This window comes from Erinaceus europaeus, chromosome 12 (assembly GCF_950295315.1).
Source record: "Erinaceus europaeus chromosome 12, mEriEur2.1, whole genome shotgun sequence".
Classification (NCBI taxonomy): domain Eukaryota; kingdom Metazoa; phylum Chordata; class Mammalia; order Eulipotyphla; family Erinaceidae; genus Erinaceus; species Erinaceus europaeus.
Window position 1 is genome coordinate 63,554,601 of NC_080173.1, and position 25,460 is coordinate 63,580,060.

Sequence of the window (25,460 nt, forward strand, 5' to 3'; positions counted from 1 at the left end):
CAAAGAGACGTAGTGACAAGAGAGGTCTTCCCTAAGAAGCTTAAATGCATTCATTACTCATTCATTCAGCAACACATAAACAGAGAATAACATGATTGCTCAACAAATTGTTTGGCTTTGTATGTTAACTCTCTTTTCAATCACCAGGTTCCAGATGCCACCAGGATGCTGGCTAGGCTTCCCTGGATTGAAGACCCCACCAATGTGTCCTGGAGCTCAGCTTCCCCAGAGACACACCCTACTAGAAAGAGAGAGGCAGACTGGGAGTATGGACCGACCAGTCAACGCCCATGTTCAGCGGGGAAGCAATTACAGAAGCCAGACCTTCTACCTTCTGCAACCCTCAACGACCCTGGGTCCATGCTCCCAGAGGGCTAGAGAATGGGAAAGCTATCAGGGGAGGGGGTGGGATATGGAGACTGGGTGGTGGGAATTGTGTGGAGTTGTACCCCTCCTACCTTATGCTTTTGTTCACTAATCCTTTCTTAAATAAAAAATTTAAAAAAAAAAAAGAAAAAAAACAGAGAATAACATATGGGGCTGGGTGGTGACACACCTGGTTGAGCACATATGTTGCAATGCTCAAGGATATAGGTTCAAGCCCCTGGTCCTCACCTGCAGAGGGAAAGCTTTGTAAGTGGTGATGCAGTGCTGCAGGTGTCTGTCTCTCTGTCTCTTTCTCTCTCTGTTTTCCCCTTCCCCTTGACTTCTGGCTATCTCTATCCAAAAGTAAACAAAATATTTTTTAAAATTAAAAAGAGAGAATAACATATCTCAATACCTAGAGAGCAGATATGCCACCATTCCTAACTTTTTTAATTTTATTTTATGTTTTTTTTGCCTCCAGGTTATCACTGGCGCTCAGTGCCTGCACTACGAATCCACTACTCCTGGAGGCTATTTTTATCTTTTGTTGCCCTTGTTGTTTGTCGCCGTCATTTTTATTACTAGTTATTGCTGTCATTGTTGTTGGATAGGACAGAAAGAAATCGAGAGAGGAGGGGAAGACAGAGAGGAGGAAAGAAAGATAGACACCTGCAGACCTGTTTCCCTGCAAGTGGGGAGCCAGCGGCTCGAACCGGGATCCTTGAGCCAGTCCTTGCGCTTTGTGCCATGTACGCTTAAGCTGCTATGCTACCGCCTGGCCCCCGCACTCCCAACTTTTATAAAGGGATTCACTAAAAGACAAAATCATGAGCAGATCCTCAAAGACAGCAACCTCTTAAGATCAGCTTTCTCACTAAAATTCACTGGCTAATATATAAAGATGTGAATTGCCAGTATGGTTACATTACATCTGATAGATGATTTAATATCTTCTCTGAGATCATATATCTATTTGATATCCACTGCCAAAAGGATGAGCAAACTATAAAGTTCTGCTTCAGGTGTCCGTAACTAACTTGACATCAAATGAGACCTTCCATTCTGAGGCAGTCAGTGTGATAGTGCTTTTTTCCAAGCTTCTTTGCCTCTCCTCAAATCACACACACACACACACACACACACACACACACACACAGTTGCCTGGAGACTAAACACATTCCTGATGCTTGTGCTTCTTTTTCTCCAGAAGCAGGAGCTTTAGAAACTGAGGCCTCCAGGAAAAACACGCAGGGATGAGGGTAGGGGGAACCAGGAGTGACATTTCTACACAGACAGGCCTACCCCCTCTCCAGCTGTAAGCCCTCTTCCCTCCAGTCAGAAAAGCCAAAGCAGGCCTGGGTTGAAGGGCCCCCACAGAGAACAAGGCCCCCTTTGAATGCCTGTGTTTACCACAGCCTCAGGCGAGGGTTGCCATGGCCACAGTCCACCTAAGCAGCCCAGGGCCGGCCTCAGCTCCTGGACACTGGCCCTGACCCCTTCCAGGGGACCTTCCTGGCACCCAGAACCCTATCTTGAGCACCTACCCACTTCAAGGACATCTAGCTGACACCGAACAGCCCTTTCAGAAGCCCCAGAGTCTCACAGCTGCTTGAAGCTCAGATTTTCTTCAAGTCCTGACTGAAAACATAGTCTTGAAAGGAACCAAAGAGGATTAAGGCCCTTGCCCAGCCAAGCAGCCACCTCCCTTAGGGGCTCCCTAGAGAAAGAATCAGGGACTATAGCCAGCTGGGCACAGACCTCTGGCTAGCCCAGGCCCCACCCTTATCCCCCAAGAGGCAATGCCTGGTGGCCACCACCCAACTACTAATGGAAATGACTTATTTATGTAATTCATTATCACCACATCCCAGAGCCATGCAAGACCAAGTGGGCAACAGAAGCCCTCAGCAGCAGAAAAAGGAAGGAAGGGGCCTCTTCTCAGGCTCAGCCTGAACCTATCCACCACCACTTTCTCTGTCAGCCACCACCAGGCCCAGGGACAAAGGTGAAAGATAGGCCTGACAGCATAGGGACCCCTTTGACCTAGCCCCAGCCAGTCCCACACTCCTCCCTCTTTCCTTCCCCCCAGGACAAGAGGGAGCAGTCTCTCTAAATAATTCAGCCCTCAAATTGCTCTATGGTTAGAATGGTTTCTTCATTTATTTATTTAATTTTTTTTTTCCTCCTCCAGGGTTATTGCTGGGCTTGGTGCCTGCATCATGAATCCACCGCTCCTGGAGGCCATTTTTCCCCCTTTTGTTGCTCTTGTTGTTGTAGCCACGTTGTGGTTATTATTATTGCCATTGTTGATGTTGTTCATTGTTGGATAGGACAGAGAGAAATGGAGAGAGGAGGGGAAGACAGAGAGGGGGAGAGAAAGATAGACACCTGCAGACCTGCTTCACCACCTGTGAAGCGATTCCCCTGCAGGTGGGGAGCCAGGGCCTCGAACCGGGATCCTTACGCCAGTCCTTGTGCTCTGCGCCACATACGCTTAACCCACTGCGCCACTGCCTGACCCTTCATTTATTTTTTTTTTAATTTAAGAAAGGATAAATTAACAAAACCATAGGGTAGGAGGGGTACAACTCCACACAATTCCCACCACCCAGTCTCCATATCCCACCCCCTCCCCTGATAGCTTTCCCACTCTCTATCCCTCTGGGAGCATGGACCCAGGGTCATTATGGCCTGGGTAGAAGGTGGAAGGTCTGGCTTCTGTAATTGCTTCCCCACTGAACATGAGCGTTGACTGGTCACATCTCCACTATAGAGCCTCTACTTCCCCCAGTCCTGGAACCCCTAGATAGGGCCCACTTTCCCGTATGCCTCTCCTTCATTTATTTTTTAACTCTCCAGAACAGCAGATTCACAAGGGGAGGCATTTTAATCCCAAATATCTAAATCTGGTTCTAAACCCAAGCGCAGGATCAAAATTAAGGAGCCAGTAAACTTCTAGGATTCTACAGAATCATTCATAATTCAACATCTCACGAGGGTCAGAGATACCACAGCTAGGGGGGGTGGGGAGTCATGGGGGTGGGAAGCAGTGGGAGGAGAGATGGATGAGTGCCCAGGGCTGTGTGCTGCTCCGAGCTGCTCCAGCTATTAATCCAGACATAACTAGATTAACAGAAAGATCTGAGCATCTGTCTGTTAGACCTGCTTCTCTGTCAGCAGACTCTCCCCAGGGCCCCCTCCAGCTTCCTGTCTGTCTTCCCCCAGGGTTTCTTCCTGTATCTTCACCCTACACCTAGACAGCCCTACCTTTTCATTCTAACACTTTAAAAAAAAATACTTACTTCTTTATTCCCTTTTGTTGCCCTTGTTGTTTTATTGTTGTAGTTATTGTTGTAGTTATTATTGTTGTAGTCATTGCTGTTGGATAGGACAGAGAGAAATGGAGAGAGGAGGGGAAGACAGAGAGGAGGAGAGAAAGACAGACACCTGCAGACCTGCTTTACCGCTTGAAAAGCGACTCCCCTGCAGGTAGGGAGCCGGAGCTTGAACTGGGATCCTTACACCGGTCCTTGCACCTTGCGCCACCTGCACTTAACCCACTGCGCTACTGTCCAACTCCCTCATTCTAACTCTTAAAGGCCATAGATGTCTAGGGTTGGTCAGTTTTGGCTTCTCTTAGCAATATTGATATTTTATTGAGCATGCATTGCAGGTGATTCTGAGAATAACCAATTACCAAACAGAATTAACCCAGACTTAAAGACACCAAGACACATCATATTTAGAATGAAAAGGAATAAGGATAAAGAAAGGATCCTGAAAGCTGCAAAAGAAAAACAAAGAGTCACAGAGGAAAATCCATAAGATTAGCAGCAGATTAGCAGTCCTCACAAACAGGCCAGAAGAGAATGGCAAGTTATCTATCAAGTGCTCAATGAGAAAGGTTTTCAACCAAGACTACTGTATCCTGCTAGACTATCATTCAGACTAGATGGAGGCATAAAAACCTTCTCAGACTGGCAACAATTGAAGGAATCAACTATCGCCAAATCTGCCCTGAAAGAAGTTCTGAAAGGTCTCCTATAAACTATCAGATCACCATAAACATGCCATATATCAGAATACTGTAAAAATCTATAATAATAAGGATCCCAGTTCAAGCCCCCAGCTCCCCACCTGCAGGGGGGTCACTTCACAAGCAGTGAAGCAAGTCTGCAGGTGTTCATCTTTCTCTCCCCCTCTCTGTCTTCCCCTCCTCTCTCCATTTCTCTCTGTCCTATCCAACAACAATGACATCAATAACAACAACAATAATAACTACAACAATAAAACAACAAGTGCAACAAAAGGGAAAATAAATAAATAAAGTTTAAGACTATATATATATATATATATATATATATATCTTCAATCTATAATATCAATAAATGTTAATGGTTTGAATTCACCTATTAAAAGGTAGAGTAGGAAGATGGATCAGAAAACACAACCCAACCATATGTTGTCTGCAGGAATCCCACATAACTAAACAAGACAAACACAGACTCAAAGTGAAAGGATGGAAAACTACCATATAAGCCAATGGACCACAAAAAAAGGGCAGGAACAGCTATGCTCATATCTGACATGATAGACCTTAAAATAAATAAAATTTAAAAGATGGGATGGACATTACTTAGTGCTCAGAGGATCAATCAATCAAGAAGACTTAATGATTGTCAACATCTATGCACCCAAGGAGAGGCCATCTTAGTACATCAAACATCTGTTGAAAGAGCTACATCAATATATTAACAGCAATACAGTAATAATAGGGAACTTAAACATACCACTCTCTCAACTTGACAGATCAGCCAGACAGAAAATCAATAAAGAGATAACAGAGCTAAATGAAGAGACAGATAAACTAGAACTATTGGACATTTTCAGAGTGAAAATGGTGACTTCACCATTTTCAGCCCATCTTGGATGGAGCTTGAAGAAATCATGTTAAGTGAAAGAAGTCAGAAACAGAAGGATGAATATGGGATGATCTCATTCACAGGCAAAAATTGAAAAACAAGATCAAAAGAGAAAACACTAAGCAGAACTTGGACTGGAGTTGGTGTACTGCACCAAAGTAAAAGACTCTGGGGTGGGAGGGAGTTCAGGTCCTGGGACAGGATGGCAAAGGACCTAGTGGGGGTTGTATTGTTTTGTGGAAAAATGAAAAATGTTATGCATGTACAAGCTATTGTATTTACTGTCAACTGTAAAACATTGATCCCCAAAAAAAGAAATAATAAAAAAAAAAAATCCCTGTTATGTGACTCTCTTTCAGTACAATCTCCAGCTTCCTTCCCTAGGGAAAGGGAAGTGATGAGTGTTCCCTTCCTGTCAGTATTAAAAAAAAAAATGGTAAATGAGGATGAGATTAGACCTGACACACTGGTGGACTAAAGTCTGGGACAAGGCATACAACATCTTTTCTTTGCAGCATGAAGATAGTTCTCTGCCACTCTACATTTCCCAGACTACTCTGCAGTCAGACTAGAGTCAGGTGACTAGTTCAAGCCAATGAGATGTGAATGAAAGTAACATGTGTTAGCTTTTTTGCCCAGGCAGGGAGGGAAAAGCTCAGGGGCTGCCCCCACCCCCTGTGTTAACATAGAAGGCTCCATCTTCCAGCTGGTGTGGCTACAGATGAGGAAGGATGGCCTAGTCCACATCAGACTCTTCCATGAAGAAAAAAATAAGCCTAGTCTACCCACTAGGAAGTCAAAATGTGAATATTACTACAATAGTCTAGCATCTCCTGATGGAAAAAATATTCAACTTGATGTGACCTCTCAACCACCAGCTAAACTGAGACCTGAGGAGGAGCTGCTAAGGAGGCAAAGGCAGCTTGTCCCTAGTACTCCAGGAGGGTGGCAGCCAGGAGTGAACTCACACAAGGCTCTCACACCCTGGATTCTACCAGTCCCCACTTTTGCCAGCCTCTAAGCCACAAACAAGTGCTTCCCTCACCCTGGTCATAGAAAGAGGGGAGAAAGCTTCAAGGGAAAAAGAATCATCAAGAGAGCAAGTGGCTGGTAGGAAAAAAGGAGTATCAAAAGGCACAGCTCATTAGTCCCTACCCTCCTCTGCATCAGAATGGCCTCCTCTGGGAATTACTCCTCCACACACACCATCACCACTTAATTTATTTTCACTTGAAAAATTCCCAACAACAGAGCTTCTCTCCCTCACCCTGTATAACTGAACACCAAACAGAGAAATCAGTGGAGTTACGAACTGGTGTCTGGCTACAGTCCCCCTTCTGCATACCTAAAAGATATTTAAGTTACAAGGGGAGGCTGCCATGCACAGTTGTGTAGTCTGTTCACTGTACAAGGTGCCCATCCAAAGTGATAAATGGAACTGAAATCTAGACTATATTCTGCTTACCAAGCTGTGTACCCTGGAAAAAAAGGTCTTTTCTTCTAATTCATAGTGAAGTCTTTGCTATATGCCGCATCAACTAGGTAGCCAGAGTTTTTCTATAAGAAGTAAAAAGTTGAAGTGGGGATAGACTGCATAATGGTTATGCAAAAAGACTCTCATGCCTGATGCTCCAAAGTCCCAGGTTCAATCCCCCAAACCACCATAAGCCAGAGCTGAGCAGTGCACTGGTTAAAAATAAAATAAAATAAAAACATATAAACAAAGAAGTAAGTTGAGGCAGTTGGTTATCTCTTTGATGACATGTCTCCCTCTGTCTTACCTTTGAGGCAGAAGGCTCCTTTTTACTGTCCGCCCTTCTCTTGGCTACTATCTCTTAACTTGTTTACTCCAATAAGTCTTCTATAACCTTAAAAAAAAAAGGGGGGAGGGAGAAATAAGGAGTTTAGCAAGGGTACATGCAAACTGACTATACTAGTATCTCTACTTTTGTGTATACTTTAAATTTTTTCACAATGACAGATTAAAATAAGCAATCAAACAAACCATTCCATCTAATAAATAGCTGTGTTATTTAGACAGGTTAGCTTTACTTGAACCACTTAGCAATGAACCTTAGTTTCCCCACATTTAAAAAGATAATAATCTTGGGGGCTTGGAGGTGGAGCACAAGGACCTCCTCAAGGGCCTGGGTTGGAGCCCCAGAACCCAGGTCCTTTTGTGCATTTCAACTCTTTCATCTCATAAACTTACTATTCCCTTCCCCAAATTATTTTTTATTTCTCCCCTCACCCTCACCTTATAAGCCCTAGAACCTCAGGCTGAGAACAAAATGGTTTTTGGAGTTATGAATATGCCATCTTCTCAGGTTGCTAGTACCTGAATAAAACCTTTTTTTTTTCTGTCTCACCAATCCTTGTCTCAATGAGGCTTTTGAGCAGTGAGCACCAAAACCCTGGCATCTGGTGATACTAATAATAATAGCAGCTGATGGTAGCTGGGAGTGGGAGTAAAAATAACAAATCAAAATAGGGGCAGAAGGATATTGTTGAGGAAAGCAAAGCTTCAGGAAATGTGTGCCATAAAATCAGAAAGAGCTGGGAGTCACGTGGTAGTGCAGCAGGTTAAGCGCACGTGGCACAAAGCGTAAGGACCGGCAAGGATCCTGGTTCAAGCCCCCGGCTCCCCACCTGCAGAGGAGTCACTTCACAGGCAGTGAAGCAGGTCTGCAGGTGTCTGTCTTTCTCTCCCCCTCTCTGTCTTCCCCTCCTCTCTCCATTTCTCTCTGTCCTATCCAACAACAACATCAGTAATAACTACAACAATAAAACAACAAGGGTAATAAAAGGAATAAATAAATAAATATTTGTTAAAAGAATTTTTTTTAAAATCAGAAAGAGTCTGAAAACGTGTTTTCTGAACACTCATATTCTGATTGGGCATCAGGGTTTACTTGCAACCTCCCCACAAGAAGGCAACCTTTACATTTCCCTGGGGATCCCAGCTTCCAACTCAGAATTCAAATTAAGATCCACAGAGGGCCAACAAGATAGCTCACTTGCTTTGTCTTGGACATTACCCACATTCAAGCTTTACCCCTTCCACACTAAGGGAAGCTTCAGTGTTGTGGTATCTTTCTCTCTGTCTATTCCGCCTCTATCTTTATATCTAAAAACAAAACAAAGTCTTCCTGGAGCAGTGAAGCCCCAGTGACAACCAAACAACCAACCAACCAAACAAACAAACCATATAAAGGTCATTCAGAGTGGCTCAGAAAACAAAGTGGAAGCCCGGAGGTAGCTCAGCAGTAGAGCACAGGAGTTACATGCATGAGAGGCCCCCCAGGCTTGGTCCCCAGTAACATATATGCCATAACTAAGCAATGTTCTGTTCTCGCTCTCTCTCCTTCTTCTTCTTCTTCTACTTCTTCCTCTTCTTCTTCTTCTTCTTCTTCTTCTTCTTCTTCTTCTTCTTCTCCTTCTCCCTCTCCCTCTCCCTCTCCCTCTCCCTCTCCCTCTCCCTTTCCCTCTCCTTCTCCTTTGTCTCCTTCTTCTCCTTCTTCTCCTCCTTCTCCTTCTTCTCCTTCTTCTTCTTTTTTTACCAGAACACTGGTCAACTCTGGCTTATGGTGGTGAGGGGGGACTGAACCTGAGACCTTGGAGCCCTAGTCTCTTCGCATAACCTATGTGCTATCTACCCCGTCCCCTCTCTCTCTTTATTGCCACCAGGGTTATTTCTGGGTTCAGTGCTGGCAGAGAAATTGAGAAGGGAGATGGAGAGGGATAGAAAACAATAGAAACCTTCAGACTTGCTTCACAACTTGTGAAGCACCCTCCCTGCAGGTGGGTAGCGGAGGCTTGAACCTGGGTCCTTGTGCATGGTAGTATGTGTGGTTAACTGGGTGCACCATCATCTGACCTCTCTTAAAACAAATAATAAACGAGGTGGGTGGTAGTGCAGTGGGTTAAGCACACAATGGCCCAAATGTGCATAAGGATCCTGGTTTGAGCCCCCGGCTCCCCACCTGCAGGGGAGTCGCTTCACAAGCGGTGAAGCAGGTCTACAGGTGTCTATCTTTCTCTCCCCCTGTCTTCCCCTCCTCTCTCCATCTCTCTCTGTCCTATTCTACAGCAATAGCAACAATAACAAGGGCAACAAGGGCGAGAACAAGGGCAACAAAATGGGAAAAAATGGCCTACAGGAGCAGTGGATTCGCAGTGCAGGCAGTAAGCCCCAGCAATAACCCTGGAAGCAAATAAATAAATAAATAATAAATTTATCTTTGTGACTGATGGAAATAGTTCAACTGGTAGAGCATCTGACTTGCATGCCTGAGGTTCCTGGCACCACATGTTCCAGAGGTCTCTCTGTCTGTCTCATGTGGGACATTCTGTCACTTCTGTGTATAATAACTAAAACAAACCTTTAAAATAATAATTTTTAAGTACTTAAAAAAATTTAGTCTCTTAGGAGACTCAGAGAAGGGCATCGTGGCTTATGGTAGGACTGGGCAGGCACAGAGTGGTCGTTCCCAGAAAGCTCCTATCAGGAGTCCTAGAAAAGAAGAAAAGGTCCCCAAAGATGTCCCAGGGGTCATGTTTTAGCACAGAGAGGGACCCTACTGTCTTTGTGGGCAGGAGAAGAGTCATCATTCACATCTCTGAAAGTCAGAAACTATTTTTGAACAGTCTAACTTTATATGAAGAATGTCTGTGTTGATGTCTTCCAAACTGTCTCTGCTATGTGTAAGTGGTTTGCCATTAAGAAATGGTGCTTACTGCTTCTATTCATTTCCCAGAGCCTCATTGGGATGGAGAGGGCTGAGGGTGACAGTGACAGGAAGCTGGGAGTCCCAGAGCAACCTCACCCTTGGCTCCAACCAACAAGGCCCTATGTGTTGAGCTGGCCTCTGCCCAGGGAGGCCAACATAGAAGACTTCTGCTTTCAGTCAAATGTCATTTCACCCACTCACTCCCTTTCTCTTTTCTTTTTTCTTGTCTAAGATGAAAGCTAGTATGATGATTCATTCTCTTATTAAGTCAATTTATGAGGAAAAGAGAAGTCACCCAAGTTCTCAGTCCTCTCTCCACTGAATCCACTCTGTGACTCATTTCTATATATACTTCATAGAAAAACAGTAACAAAGACCTGGGAGGTAGTGCAGTAGATAAAGCCTTGGACTCACAGGTATGGGGTCCTAAATTCAATCCCCAGCGTAGCATGTGCCAGAGTAGTTTTCTGCTTCTCTCTTCCTCTCTCACATAGATAAATATCTTTTAAAAAGAAAAGCAGTGACAAAAGATAAGCTACTATAAAATTCATCCTTCTCCCTTTCCTTTCCTCCATCAAGAATACACGCCACTTGCAATTCTCTGTATCTCTAAAGCTCACACAGCTGAGGGCTGAATTTTCTATTTAAAGACAGATTCCCAAATAAAATGTGATAGGAAGGAGAAGAGACACGTAGCTCTTAAATCCACAAACAGTGTGATCTTTCATGGCAGATAGTAAAAAGAAAAAGAAAAAAAAAAAAAAAACCTAACCAGGAAATGTCCTTCTCTGTCCCTTCCAGCTCCTTACAACTCTGTCCCAAACTTAGAAACAGCTGTTTCTTTATAACTCCAAAAAAAGCTCTCATATGCTCCGTCTCCTCATTCTTTCCAGCACTGTGATCTGTACACTTAATCTACCCCCTGGCTCAGCTTAGCCAGCCAACTCAGTTTGTCAAATGAGAAGGACCGCCAAAGAATAGGAAGCTACATCATAAAGCCCTCCTGTAAACACCCAGTAGATTCAGCAACCTGGCTTTCTGAGCCTGGATCCCAGCTCTTCATATAATCAGCTAAGTGACCTTGGGCAAGTTGATTTCACCCTTTGAGGTATTTCAGTATTCTCAAATGTAAAGTGGTGATAATAATATTGTGCCCACACAGGGCTGATTAAATAAATGGAGACTCTCAAAATGCTCAGAGAGGTACCTGGTAAGTATGCAGTAAGCATATAATAAATGTTATTAGACCATCACTATAGTACTGTCCATTGAGAATTATTATTATTAGCTCTATTTAAAGAAGTGTTCAATAGACATTTGTTATGGTGAGGAACAACAGATTAACCTCAAGAAAAACGCAAATTAAGTGATCTACTAAGAATGACACATTTCATATGTGGCAGAGTAGAGACTGGATCACTGGTTCTGGACTCCAAATCACACACAAATTTCACACTTTAACAGGCTCACTCCCTCAGGCATGGGAACTTGAGAAGTCCCATGGATCAGTATCAAGAATAGCTTTCAATTCTATAACCCCCAGAGAATGGCAGTATCTCAAGGGACTGTTGAAGGGTTTGCCAAACAAAATTAATTTCCATTTGTTTTTCTGTTCTGGGAAAATATATCAAAGCTACTTTAGAGGAAAGGGTGCTACCCAGCAAAAGTGTCAAAGGACCCCTTCAAGGCCCAGGACTACAAGAGCCTCAACAATGTTTCAGATTAAAAAGGGTTCCCTCTGGAGGTAGGCAGCTCAGAGGCTGTCAGCAATTTGCAAAAAAGGTCAGTGCAAATCAGTTGGGAGCACATTTTCACAGGCATGGCTAAGACACATGGACTTCTGCCAAGCACATATATTTTTTAAACATGCACTGTCTTCACTCTTGATAAGTAGCAGCCACACTGCAGATCTATTTCCACTATACTCAAATGTCTACTTGTCACCACAACTCACTGCAGTGTGTGTTTCCAATTTGGCAAAAACTGCTCATTAAAAATACCCCAACCTTGTGGTCTGGGAGGTGGTACAGTGGCTAAAGCATTGGACTCTCAAACATGAGGTCCTGAGTTCAATTCCCGGCAGCACATGTACCAGAGTGATATCTGGTTCTTTCTCTCTCCTCCTATCTTTCTCATGAATAAATAAAATATTAAAAAAAAAAATACTCCAACCAGGGAGTCGGGCAGTAGCGCAGCAGGTTAAGCGTATGTGGTGCAAAGCGCAAGGACTGGTATAAGGATCCCGGTTCGAGCCCCTAGCTCTCCACCTGCAGGGGAGTCGCTTCACAGGTGGTGAAGCAGGTCTGCAGGTGTCTATCTTTCTCTCCCTTCTCTGTCTTCCCCTCCTCTCTCCATTTCTCTCTGTCCTATCCAACAACAATGACATCAATAACTACAACAATAAAACAACAAGGGCAACAAAAGGGTATAAATAAATAATACCCCAACCTTGTTAACAGAGGTAACCAACCTGGCATCTGGGAAACCTCTAGGCACTGAAAAATGGTATTTGTTGAAACAAATAATTTGGCAACTACACAACTTTGTGCCCAACGCCAAATGCAGCTAAGCAGTGAATTGATCCTGTTTCTTCTAGCTTTGTCATAAATGTTCACTAGAACATGTCTCCAGCACCACCGTCATAAATCTTTCTCACATATTTCAAAACTGTGATGAAATTACCTATGATCAAGCTGTAGAGAACTAGAAATAAAATGAGTTTAACAGTGTAGGCTTGACGCTACCACTAACCAGACTCGATTTCTTGAAATGATTGAATAGTAATGATAAACAATAACAACAGAAGTAGTTAATATGTATGGAGAAGTACAACATGTAGAGCATTGTATTAAGGCCTTAATAAATATGTGATCCTGAGCGCGAGCGGTAGCACAGCGGGTTAAGCGCACATGGCATGAAAAGCGAGGACTGGCATAAGGATCCCGGTTCTAGCCCTTGGCTTCCCACCTGCAGGGAGGTCGCTTCTCTGGAAGTGAAGCAGGTCTGCAGGTGTCTATCTTTCTCTCCCCCCTCTCTGTCTTCCCCTCCTCTCTCCATTTCTCTCTGTCCTATCCAACAACAACGACAGCAATAACAACAACAATAACAACAATGATAAACAACAAGGACAACAAAAGGGAAAAATAGCCTCCAGGAGCAGTGGATTCATGGTGCAGGCACCGAGTCCCAGTGAGAACCCTAGAGACAAAACTAAAATAAATAAATAAATAAATATGTGATCCTTATTAGCAACCATTAGACAATATTATTACTCCCACTGTACAGATCAGCAAACTCAAGACTCAGAAAGATTTAGTAACTTGCCCCCAAAACACAGCAGTGACTCACAGAGGCTGGTTTTCAAACACAGGCAGCTGATTCAGTGTTCTTAACCACATACCATAGGTCTTTTCAAGGTGCTTAATGACCCAGGACCACAAATTCCTCTAGGAGCAGAGTGGGTGATCTTCAAAATCCTTCCCAGATTTAAAACTCAGTGACTCTTTCTTTTAGAAATGACATTAATTTATGACTTGAAAAACAAAATGCAATGATGCCCTAGCACTGCTAAGGTGGAATGAAACATCTGTATGTGCCGCACCCCCATCTAGCCAGAGAAAGAAAACTGCTGATTTTCTAGGATAATGATGCCCTGTAAAACTAGCAGACTGGCCCAAAACCGTCTCAGTAGAAATGAAAGCCTGAAGTTCTTAGAGGATGCACCAACATGCACAGGTCTGCAAGTTCACAACTATCAGTTCTTAAACCTTAATTTGATTTTATTCAAAAAGAAAGTCAAGGGAAAACAAATACTGCACTGAGGGGGTAGTTTGTTTGTGTGTTTGCTTTTTTGCCTCCAGGGCTGTAGCTGGGGCTCCGGTGCGTGCACTACAAATGCGCTGCTCCTGGCAGCCCTCTTTTTCCATTGCTATTGCTGCTGTTGTCGTTGGATAGGACAGAGAGAAACTGAGAGAGGAGGGGGAGACAGAGAGGGAGAGATAGACACATGCAGATCTGCTTCACCACTTGTGAAGTGACCCCCCCTTCAGGTGAGGAGCCGGGGACTCAAACCGGGATCCTTGCGCTGGTCCTTGTGCTTCATACTATGTGTGCTTAACACGGTGAGCTACTGACCGACCCTGGCGGGTAGTTTTATAGATATCATCCTACCAGGAGATAACTCACCTGCTAGATAATGCATTTTATCATGTTTGAAGTCCTGGGTTCGAGTCCTGGCACTATGTGGGAGCACCAAAGGAAACGCTATAGATGGTGGATTGGTGCTATAGCATTCCTACATGCCCTAACCCGCCCACCCCCACATCCACAGCCTGTCTGAAATAAAAAGAACGAAAAGTTGGCCCAAAGCAGTGAAACTGCACACACAAGTGTGTGTTGATAGGGCTGGAGCTGGTGACAGTAAGTGAAAGGCCACACTAAGGTGTATGTAGGCCTTGTGAATGACTTACACCTTGCTTTCCTTTCAATCTACAGCTTTTCAGGGAAAAACTACCTAATGTGTTTGAGGGTTCGCTTGTTTGTTTTGCAGAGCCAGGACCTCACACATGCATGAGTTCACTGCTCCCAGATTGACTTCTTTTCTTCTTTCTTTTTAAACATTTATTTGTGAAAGAGAACATCAGAACATCACTCTGGTATGTGTTAAGCAAGAGATCAAACTCAGGGCCTCATGACTATTAATCCAATATTTTACTATTTTTTTCATTCAGATAGAAAGACAGAGGGGACAGGCGATAGTGCCGCGGGTTACATGCACATGGTGCAAAGCACAAGGACCAGCATTAAGGATCATGGATTGAGCGCCCGGCTCCCCACCTGCAAGGGGGTCACTTCACGAGCAGAGAAGCAGGTCTGTAGGTGTCTATCTTTCTCTCCCCTTCTCTGTCTTCCTCTCCTCTCTCCATTTCTCCTTGTCCTATCCGACAACAGCAATGACAAAAATAATAATAACAACAACAACAATGGCAACAAAATGGGAAAAATGGCCTCGAGGAGCAGTGGATTCATAGTACAGCCCCAGGCAAAAAAAAAAAAAAGGAGAGAGAAAAAGAAGCAAGAGGAGAGATATAATAGCAACTGAACTTCACTCAATGCAATGACACTCCCATGTGGTGCTGGGGCTCAAACCTGGGCCAAGGGTATAGTGAGGCACATGCCCAGGCCAGTGAGCTGTCTCTTAAATCTTGGGTATGTGTATTCTAAAGCTTCCCTATGACCTCCAAGTCCATGACTCAAAACTCTACAGTTCTGAGGATTTTTTTTTTAACTGCCACCAGGTTTGTTGCTGGGGCTTGGTGCTGGCACTATGAATTCACCAACCCCAGTAGCCATTTTTTCTGTTTTGGTTGGCTGGTTGGTTTTGTTTCTTTCTATTTTATTTGACAGAATAGAGAGAAACTGCAAGGGGTGGGGGAGGTAGAGAGGGTGAGAGAAAGAAAGACACCTGAAGATCTCCTTCACTGCTCGTAAAGCCTCCTCACTACAGGTCCTTGCACACGGAAATATGTGTGCTCAACAGAGTGCAACACAGCCTGCCCATCCCCTTTTTGGGTTTTCTTGCACAGGTCCTGATGCCTTCCTACTCACCCTCCCTCATCACCTACCCCAGCCTGCAGACACAGACACTCAATGGTTGTTGCCTTCCTAATTCCATCTCTGATTCATTCATCTCTGTGCTAAGCACAGGAGTTCTCTGCCCACATACCTTGCCACTGGCCAACACAGCCAATGAGGAAACTGCCCCCCTCCTCTCACTCTCCCTAGCTCTATCTCTTCCCCACCCCCTGCTCCTGGTACAGCCTGAAACCAAAACTAATCTCAGACCTGAACAAAATGAAATTATTTCCTATGCCTGATTACCCTACATGACCACAGAGAATTGACTCTTCAGCAGAGCCCCTAATCCAGCCTGCTGCTCACCGGAAAGACAGAGTGCCTCAGATGACAGACTTAGAGGGAGCAGGAGTTCTTACCCCAGTTTTCTGCTGCCACTTCTCTATAATTCATACAAATCAATTTAAATTCACACCAGGAACTCAAAGTTCACCACACCGTATTTCAAATTCATTGTCCAGCATCAGTCTATATTTGACTCATTCTTAATCAGATTATCTTCTGAAAGCAAGCCTTGTTCTCTTTAGTGATCTCTGTAGCCATCTTGCCAAATCCACTTTAAATTGCTATTCTGTGTGCTTTTCCAGCATTTGAAAAATACAGCTTTTACTTTTGTGTTAGGAATAGCAACAACAAAAACCTTTTAAAAAGCAATTGAGGGGAGTCGGGCGGTAGCGCAACGGGTTGTGACGCAAAGCGCAAGGACTAGCCTAAGAATCCCGGTTCAAGCACCCCCCCCCCCCCCCCGCTCCCCACCTGCTGGGGGTTCGCTTCACAGGCGTTGAAGCAGGTCTGCAGGTGTCTATCTTCTCTCCCCGTCTCTGTATTCCCCTCCTCTCTCCATTTCTCCTATCCAACAACGACGACACCAACAACAATAGCTACAACAATTTAAAAAAAAAAAAGGGCAACAATAAAGATTTAAAAAAAAAAAAAAACATCGAGGACTTGGGCGTTAGCGTAGCGGGTGAAGCGCACGTGGTGCAAAGCGCAGCCACTGAGAAAGTATCCCGGTTGGAGCCCCCGGCTCTACAACAATAAATAAAAAAACAAGGGCAACAAAGGGGTAATAATAATAATAATAAGCAGTAGCGGGGCCGAGTGTGACAACCTGATTAAGTGCACACATCACAGTACACAAGGACCCAGGTTCAAGCCTCTGATCCCCACCTGTAGGGGAGAAGTTCCTCTAGCAGTGAAGCAATGCTTCAAGTGTCTCTCTTCTTCTCTTCCCCCCCCTTCTCAATTTATCTCTGTCTCTATCCAAAATAAATCAATAAAATTTTTTTTAAAAAATTAAAAAGCAGGTAAGGGATGTTCAACTGGTAGAGCAAAGGACTTTCACATCTGGGTTCCTGGTTTGATCGCCATGCCAGAGAGGTGCTCTGACTCCTCTCTTCCTCTTCTTATTCTGCTGCTTCTCTCTTTCTCTCTGCCTCATATGAAACTCTCTCATATGTAATAAGTTTATACATATATATTATTTATTTATTTATTTATTTACCAGAACATTGCTCAGCTCTGACTTATGGTGGCATGGGGGATTGAACCTGGGGATCAGGGAGCCTCAGGCATTAGAGTCTCTTTGCATAACCATCATGCTACCTACCTCCACCCAAAAAGTAAGTATTTTCTAAAGCAAGCCATAAATGAACATAACATCAATCTTTGGTGATCTTTCAAAAAAGTATAATTTGAAGAAAGAGCCTAAACAATGTTTTATTAATCATCCTTGCCCCCACACTTTTGGGCACTTTTCTCTGTTGCTATGGGTGTTATAGGGGACTCTACTATTGGCATAAACAAAACAAAGTCAAAGAGTAAATGCTAGCAAGTGTGTGGTAAAAGGAGAGAGAGAGAGAGAGAGGAGAGAGAACTTTTGATCAGTTGCTATTTACCTTTTTTTAAGGAAATATAATTCCAATTCCTTGCCACATTTTTTTTATTTCTTTTAACCTTATTTAATTTGATAGAACAGAGAGAAATTGAGGGGGTAGAGAGGGAGAGACAGAGACACCTGCAGCACTGCTTTACTACTCATGAAGCTTTTCCCCTGCAGATGGTGACAGGGGCTTGGGGTGGGGGGAAGTTAAACCTAGGTCCTTGTGCATGGTATTACATCTACTTAACCAGGTGCACCACCACCTGGCCCCTCAGTTGCTATTTGCTCTTCATACAACAAAGTTTGCTGAGGATCTCATGATGTGTGCCCTCCTTTGGACATTGGGACATCAAGTGACCATATGACCTGCTATCACTACCCAGGAATACCATTCTCAGAAACACTATGAACAAGAACTGGTGCTCTCCCTGCTCCCAACAGCCAGATCCACAGTCAATGACTTCCAGGCTTCCTGCAGCCTCTCATGAAATTTGGACTCCAAGGCCAGACAGTGGCACACCCACTTGAGCAGCTGAGCACACGCACTGACATGCATAAGGACCAGTGTTTGAGCCTCCTACTCCCCACCTGCAGGGAGGGCACTTCACAAGGGCCAAAGCAGTACTACAGGACTCTGTTTCTCTCTCCCTCTCTATCTCCCCTCTCCGCTAAATTTCTCTCTGCCCTATCAAATAAAATAAAATAAGAAAAGAAAAGGAAAGGAAAATGGCCTCCAGGAGCAGTAGATTCATAATGCCAGCACTGAACCCCAGTGATAAAACCCCAGTAGCAATAATTAAATAAAGAGATAAATAAAATTTTGCACTTCAACCTGCAGGAATACAGGGCACTGAGAAGGACCCCCCTCAGTGGTCCATGAGATGGTGCAGTGGATAAAGCATTAGACTCTCAAGCATGAGGTCCTAAATTCAATCCCCAGCAGCACATGTACCAGAGTGATGTCTGGTTCTTTCTCTTTTCCTATTATTCTCATTAGTAAAATAAAAAATCTTTAAAGAGGGAGTCGAGCAGTAGCGCAGCACGTTAAGCGCACGTGGCACAAAGCGCAAAGACTAGCGTAAGGATCCCGGTTCAAGCCCCCGGCTCCCCACCTGCAGGGGAGTTGCTTCACAGGCGGTGACGCACATCTGCAGGTGTCTATCTTTCTCTCCCCTCTCTGTCTTCCCCATCTCTCTCCATTTCTCTCCGTCCTATCCAACAACGAATGACATCAACAACAACAATAATAACCAGGACAAGGCTACAACAACAACGGCAACAAAAAAGGAAAAAAATGGCCTCCAAGAGCAGTGGATTCATGGTGTAGGCACTGAGCCCCAGCAATAACCCTGGAGGCAAAAAAAAAAAATCTTTAAAGAAAAAAAGAAAGTATCCTCCTAACTAGGATCAACCCAGGACAAGAGTCCCAGCCATGGGACAGGTGTGTTTTCATCAAATGAAGTGAAGAGTTTCACACTAGTCCTGGGGGTGCCTCAGTCACATCAGTGGTAAGAAGATTTAAGCAATCTTCTAGCTCACCAATTCCAGCTCCTATTCCCCTCCTATCACTGAGCTGACAGACCTCTAGGGGCCTCTGCTTCATCTTTCTGTGTCCAGATGAAACCTCATAAAACACAGACAGGGAGTCGGGCAGTAGCACACCAGGTGGCACAAAGCGCAAGGACCGGCATAAGGATCCCGGTTCCAGCCCTGGCTCCCCACCTGCAGGGGAGTCACTTCACAGGCGGTGAAGCAGGTCTGCAGGTGTCTATCTTTCTCTCCCCCTGTCTTCCCCTCCTCTCTCCATTTCTCTCTGTCCTATCCAACAACAATGACATCAATAACTACAACAATATAAAAAGGGGGCAACAAAAGGGAATAAATAAATAAATATAAAAAATTATTTAAAAAAACCACAAAGACAAGTGAAATTTTTTACTATTTCTAAAGACCTTAAGGGAAGGCTCAACCTCTCGACTCCTATGATTCACTTATTCTCACATCTCACATCTCACATCTCACATCTTATCTGGACTGGTTTCCTCATACCTTACTTTAGTCCTTCCTCCACAGTTTACATTCTTTTACCTCTGTTTCTGCTTGTAGGTGTAGAGCAGTAACAGTGAGTCCGTGTTCTGAGCAGTAACTCCTACAAGATTTTTGTTTCTTCTTCAGCATGTTCATGGCAGGCATCACCAGAAGTGACTGCTTGCTTTTGTTGTTGTTTGTTTGTCTTGTTTTTTTTCTCCTTTTGTTAGCAATTTAAGAGGTTTTTTTATTATTATAATTTTCAGGAGTATAATTTCACACCCATACATGCCAAGTATAAGTTACTATACCCTCCACCAATGTCCCATACCCCCAAGAAGCATTAACTGGAAACAATATATGCATCACATGTTCATGACTGCACAATTTACAGTAGCCGAAATATGGAAGCCAATCTAAATGCCCAATGACAGGTGACTGGTTTAAGAAATTATGAATCCTGGGGTTGGGCAGTAGCAGCAGGTTAAGTGCAGGTGGTGCAAAGCACGAGGATCAGTGTAAGGATCCAGGTTTGAATCCCCTGCTCCCCACCTGCAGGGAAGTCACTTCACACGCAGTGAAGCAGGTCTGCAGGTGTCTATCTTCTCTCCCCATCTCTGTCTTCCCCTCCTCTCTCCATTTCTTTCTGTCCTATTCAACAATGACAACATCAATAATAACAACAATAACTACAACAACAATAAAACAAGGGCAACAAAAGGAAGAAAAAAGCAAATTAAAAAAAAAGAAATTATGAATCCACTGAATAATGGAATACTATCTTGTAATCAGAAAAGATGAGACTGCATTATCTGAAACAAAATGAAGGGAACTGGAGGTGATTATGCTAAGTGAAATAAGGAGGTTATTGTTAAAAAGCCAGTGAGGCATCAAGGAAGCCAAGCATACTTCTAGCTCCCGCTTCACCAAGCAAGTATGTTTCACCATCAAAAATCTGGTCACTAATTCCACTCAAAGTTCACAGAGTATGAGAGAGATATCCTCCATGGTTATGTTTTTCCAAGAAGTCTTCTCTGGGGAGCTGGGTGGTAGCGCAGTGGGTTATGAGCACACAGCGGAAAGCGCAAGGACCCACTGTAAGGATCCCGGATGGAGCCTCCAGCTCCCCACCTACAGGGCTATCACTTCACAGGAGTTGAAGCAGGTCTGCAGGTGTCTCTCTCCCCCCCCCCTTTGCCTTCCCCTCCTCTCTCGATTTCTCTCTGTCCTATTCAACAACAACAGCAATAGCAACAATAACAACATCAACAAGGGCAACAAAAATGGGAAGAAAAAGAAGGCCTCCAGCAGCAGTGGATTCCTAGTGCAGGCACTGAGCCCCACAATAACCCTGGGGGCAAAAAAATGTCTTCCCTGCCCAGTTCCTCTTTAGGCTAGCAATGCAACCCCTCCTTAGCAGTTTGTCTCACAGCACATCACAACTGAGGTTCTAGACTAATATTTAACATATTTCTCCTCTACCAGACATACAGACAAGCTGGGACCTTGTCTTAGTGACCTTTGTACTCAGGGTCTGGGCCCAGTGGAGTGCCTGGCACTTAGCCAGTGGTTCACAGCAAAGCTAAGATGAATCCTCCAGGGGTGTTTCAATGCTGCTTGAACACTGCCTTGCACTGACTGTCCTTCAGCAGAGCACAAAAACCAAACCCCAACTCCTCATCCCTTATCTGACAACCTCATGTTCAATAGGGGGTTTCTCTGACAATTTTTTTTCTTTTTCTTCTTTTGCCTCCAGGGTTATCACTGGGGTTCAGTGCCTACACCACAAATCCACTGCTCCTAGAGGCCATTTTTTCCCTTTTTATTGGCCTTGTTGCCCTTGTTATTATTATTATTATTGTTATTGCTGTTGTTGTTGGACAGGACAGAGAGAAAATCAAGAGAGATGGGGAAGACAGAGAGGGGAAGAGAAAGACAGACACCTGCAGACCTGCTTCACCGCTCCCTACCCCCCTGCAGGTAGGGAGCCAGAGGCTGGAACCCAGATCCTTATGCTTCGTGCGCTTTGGTCAGTGCGCTTTGGTCAGTGCGCTTTGTGTCATGTGTTCCTAACCCGATGCGCCCCTGCCCGGCCCCCTCTGACAAATTTTTTTCAGTGTCTTATTTTGGATAGACACCGACAGAAATGGGAGGGGGAGCACAACGGTAGCACTGCTCCACTACTCATGAAGTACTCCTCTCTGTGGATGGGAGCAAGGAGTTTGAACCCTGCCTTATGCACATAGTAACACATGTACTTAATTAGATGCAGTACCACCCATCCCCTAGCAATTTTTCTAAGGATGCGAGTTTTGTAACAAAGTTTCTTGGAAACAAATACTGGTTCTGTCACCTCCTACCCATGTGATCTTAGGTGAATTAGTTAACCTCTCTGTAAGTGGTGGATTTATTATTTCACAAGTCTCTTCCTTCACAGGACTAGAACACCATCCCCTGCAACTTTCATTCTGGACTGCATTGAAAGGGGCAGGTGGTGGCACACCTGGTTGAATACACATGTTACAATGCCCAAGGACCAGGGTTTGAGCCCCACCTTCAGGAGGAAAGCTTTGCAAGTGGTGAAACAGTGCTGTAGGTATCTCTCTTTCTATCTCCCCCTACCCTCTCAATTTCTGGCTGTCTCTATTCAATAAATAAGTACAATTAAATAAATAAAGAATAAAGAAAGAAAGTCATTCAAGATGGGACTGGGCAAATGTACACTCAGTTGAGAGAACATGTTACCATGCACAAGGATTTGAGCTCTAGCCCCCAGTCCCTACCTGAAGAGGGAAACTTTACCAGTGGTGAAGCAGTACTGCAGGGGTCTCTGTGTCTCCCTCTCCCCCTTTATCTCACCCTTTTCTACCAATTCCTGTCTGTCCTATCAAAAAAAAGTGGGCAGGGGAAAATGACCACCAGAAGCAGTGGATTCATTGTGCAGGCACCAACCCCCAGTGATAACCCTGGTGGCAATAAAAAAAATAATAATAATTTTTTAATATTTATTTATTTATTTATTCCCTTTTGTTGCCCTTGTTGTTTTATTATTGTAGTTATTATTGTTGTTATTGATGTCATCATTGTTGGATAGGCCAGAGAGAAATGGAGAGAGGAGGGGAAGACAGAGAGGGGGAGAGAAAGATAGACACCTGCAGTAAACAACAACAGTAAAACAACAAAGGCAACAAAAGAGAAAATAAATAAAAATTAAAATTAAAAAAAGATAAGCACTCCAAAGAAAGAGGAGAAGAGGTGGTTCCACATCAGGGGTACAAGTGCTAAGTCTTTCTGTCCCCAGCTACACTTCTCTGTCTTCACTCTTGGCATTTCAGGCTCCCCCACTTCCTGCTATGTAGTCCCCTCTGCTCACCTCAATCCACCAAAAGCCAGTCTCAGCCTCTATAGTTTTTGCCAAAGACTTTGCTTAGCAATAATGAGCCTGGAAACATTAGTACCCATAGACAGGTAATCTTACTAATGTCTTCTGCTTCCTCTTTAACTCTTTGGAAAGCTGAGAAACTAAGGTAGTTAGTTAGAAAGAATAAGATGGAGAATTGGGCTTCTAACCAGTTTAATCTCAAACTCAACACTCTAAACCACCAGGCTAGGATGGAAATGGGCACAAAGTGGCCAGACTTCCTCCTGGTGGTGGTTACACTGGTGAACTGGAATTTTTGTTTGTTTGTTTCTGTATTTTTTTTTATTTTTGTTGCTCTTGTTGTTTTACTATTGTTGTAGTTATTATTGTTGTTATTGATGTCATCATTGTTGGATAGGACAGAAAGAAATGGAGAGAGGAGGGGAAGACAGAGGAGGAGAGAAAGATAGACACCTGCAGACCTGCTTCACCGCCTAGGAAGCAAACCCCCTGCAGTTGGGGAGCTGGGGGCTCAAACCGGGAACCTTGTGCCAGTCCTTGCGCTTGGCACCATGTTCGTTTAACCCACTGCGCTACCGCCTGATGCCCAGATTGGTGTTTTTTTATCCACCATTTTAGAATTATAAAGATAATTTAAAAAAATAATAGTCATTCCAGATGGGACTGGGCAGATGTGCACTCAGCTGAAAACACATGTTACCATGCACAAGGAGTTCTAGCCCCTAGTCCCTAGTCCCTACCTGCAGGGAGAAACCTCATCAATGAATCCTTAGAGTTATATAGAAAATGAACCAGTTGTATTTTATGGGAAGGAAGTTTATGCTTATAAGCATTACAATGGTATTTATGACCTGCTTTAAAGATAAGAATGATGGCTACATTATTAGGAGTCCATTAGCTTTTTTTTTCTTTTTTGTAAGATTTTATTTATTTATGAGAAAGATAGGAGGAGAGAGAAAGAACCAGACATCACTCTGGCACATGTGCTACCGGGGATCGAACTCAGGACCTCATGCTTGAGAGTCCAAAGCTTTACCACTGCGCCACCTCCTGGACTACCCATTAGCTATTCTGACAGGAGAGGTAATTACTAGGAGGCTGCAAGCAGAGTGGACCAAAGAAGCACTGTGTGAACCAATATACCCAAGAGCAATGACTAAACTCCCCAGCCACAGCCACAGCAGATAGATAGTCTCAGTACTAGGAAAGTGGCTCTTTAGTCATTGCTCTAGGACCTTTACATCCCACCAGGACAATGTCCAACTCCCATTGTCAGATACTGCTGGGTCACAGCATCCCCAAGTCCTTCTACTGCTCACACTTCCTGTATATAAGAACCAAGCCACTTCATTTAGTGAGAGGTTTTCCCTGACTTCCAGCTTCCTGCCCTCAAAGTTCTAGGCTGTTTCTGCTTCTCTTGCTTAGTGGGAAAGGAGAAAACAGGAAAAATCCATCGAGGCAGACTAAATGTAGGAAACTCTGGAAGAAAGAACAACTATGTGTACTATTACTATGTCAAACACCAAGCCCATGCTTAGTAGTTTAAAAATGACAAAAGGCGGGGGCCAGGAGTAGCACAGCAGGTTATACGCACATAGTGCAAAGTGCAAGGACCAGCATAAGGATCCTGGTTCAAGCCCCCGGCTCCCCACCTGCAGGGGAGTCGCTTCACAAGCGGTGAAGCAAGTCTGCAGGTGACTTTCTCTCCCCCTCTCTGTCTTCCCCTCCACTCTCCGTTTCTCTCTGTCCTATCTAACAATAACGACAGCAATAATAATAACAATAAGGATAAACAACGAGGAAAACAAAAGGGGAAAATGGCCACCAGGAGCAGTGGATTATTAGTGCAAGCACTGAGCGCCAGCAATAACCCTGGAGGCACACACACACACACACAAAAAAAAAAAAATGGCAAAAGGCAAATCCCCATCAACTGTCTGGGGGGAGACAGGGGCTAAGCCTATGTGGGGCCTCTCAGTGCCAGGGAAGAGAAGTCACAAGAGGCAGACCCTATCAAAGGCTCTTCCAGATCCCCAGAGTGCAGATGACACAAATGCCAGAGTGGCTTGCCAGGTCCCACTAAGCCACCAGTAAGAAAGAAAAGGCAGGCCAGCAAAATAGGTCACTTAGATAGTACGCTACTTTACCATGTTCAAGACCCAGGTTCCAGTCCAGCCCCCACCACATGGAAGGAGCTTCAGTGCTGTGTACCTCTCTGCTTGTCTACCTCTCTATCCAAAGAGAGAGTGGAAGGAAGGGGAGGGGAGAGAAGGGGAGGGGAGGGGAGCTGGGCAAGGTTTCTTGGAACTGCACTGGGATTGTAACAGCCATTGATTATGACTCCCATTTGCCCATTTTATTTTATTTTACTTATTTTATTTGCCACCAGTACTTCACTGGGGCTTCATGCCTGCACAATTCCATCACTCCTTGAGGTTGAGGTCGGGGTCAGGGTCTCTCTCTCTCTCTCTCTCTCTCTCTCTCCTTCCAGAAGTGAAAGAGAGGGAAATAAAAAG

The 25,460-nt window shown here is 44.2% G+C and overlaps 1 protein-coding gene across 4 annotated transcripts in view; it reads right to left on the reverse strand.

Moving 5' to 3' along the window:
* Nucleotides 1–25,460, reverse strand: part of CUEDC1 (CUE domain containing 1) — a 304,599-nt gene that overhangs the window by 100,835 nt on the left and 178,304 nt on the right. For 3 of the 4 annotated variants that reach the window (XM_060203804.1, XM_060203803.1, XM_007537320.3), the window contains exon 2: nucleotides 7,070–7,156. The gene's annotated coding sequence lies outside the window, so the exon portion shown is untranslated. Of the gene's footprint in view, nucleotides 1–7,069; nucleotides 7,157–13,418; nucleotides 13,438–25,460 lie in introns of those variants that run through there. The other variant, XM_060203805.1, reaches the window with a different exon arrangement.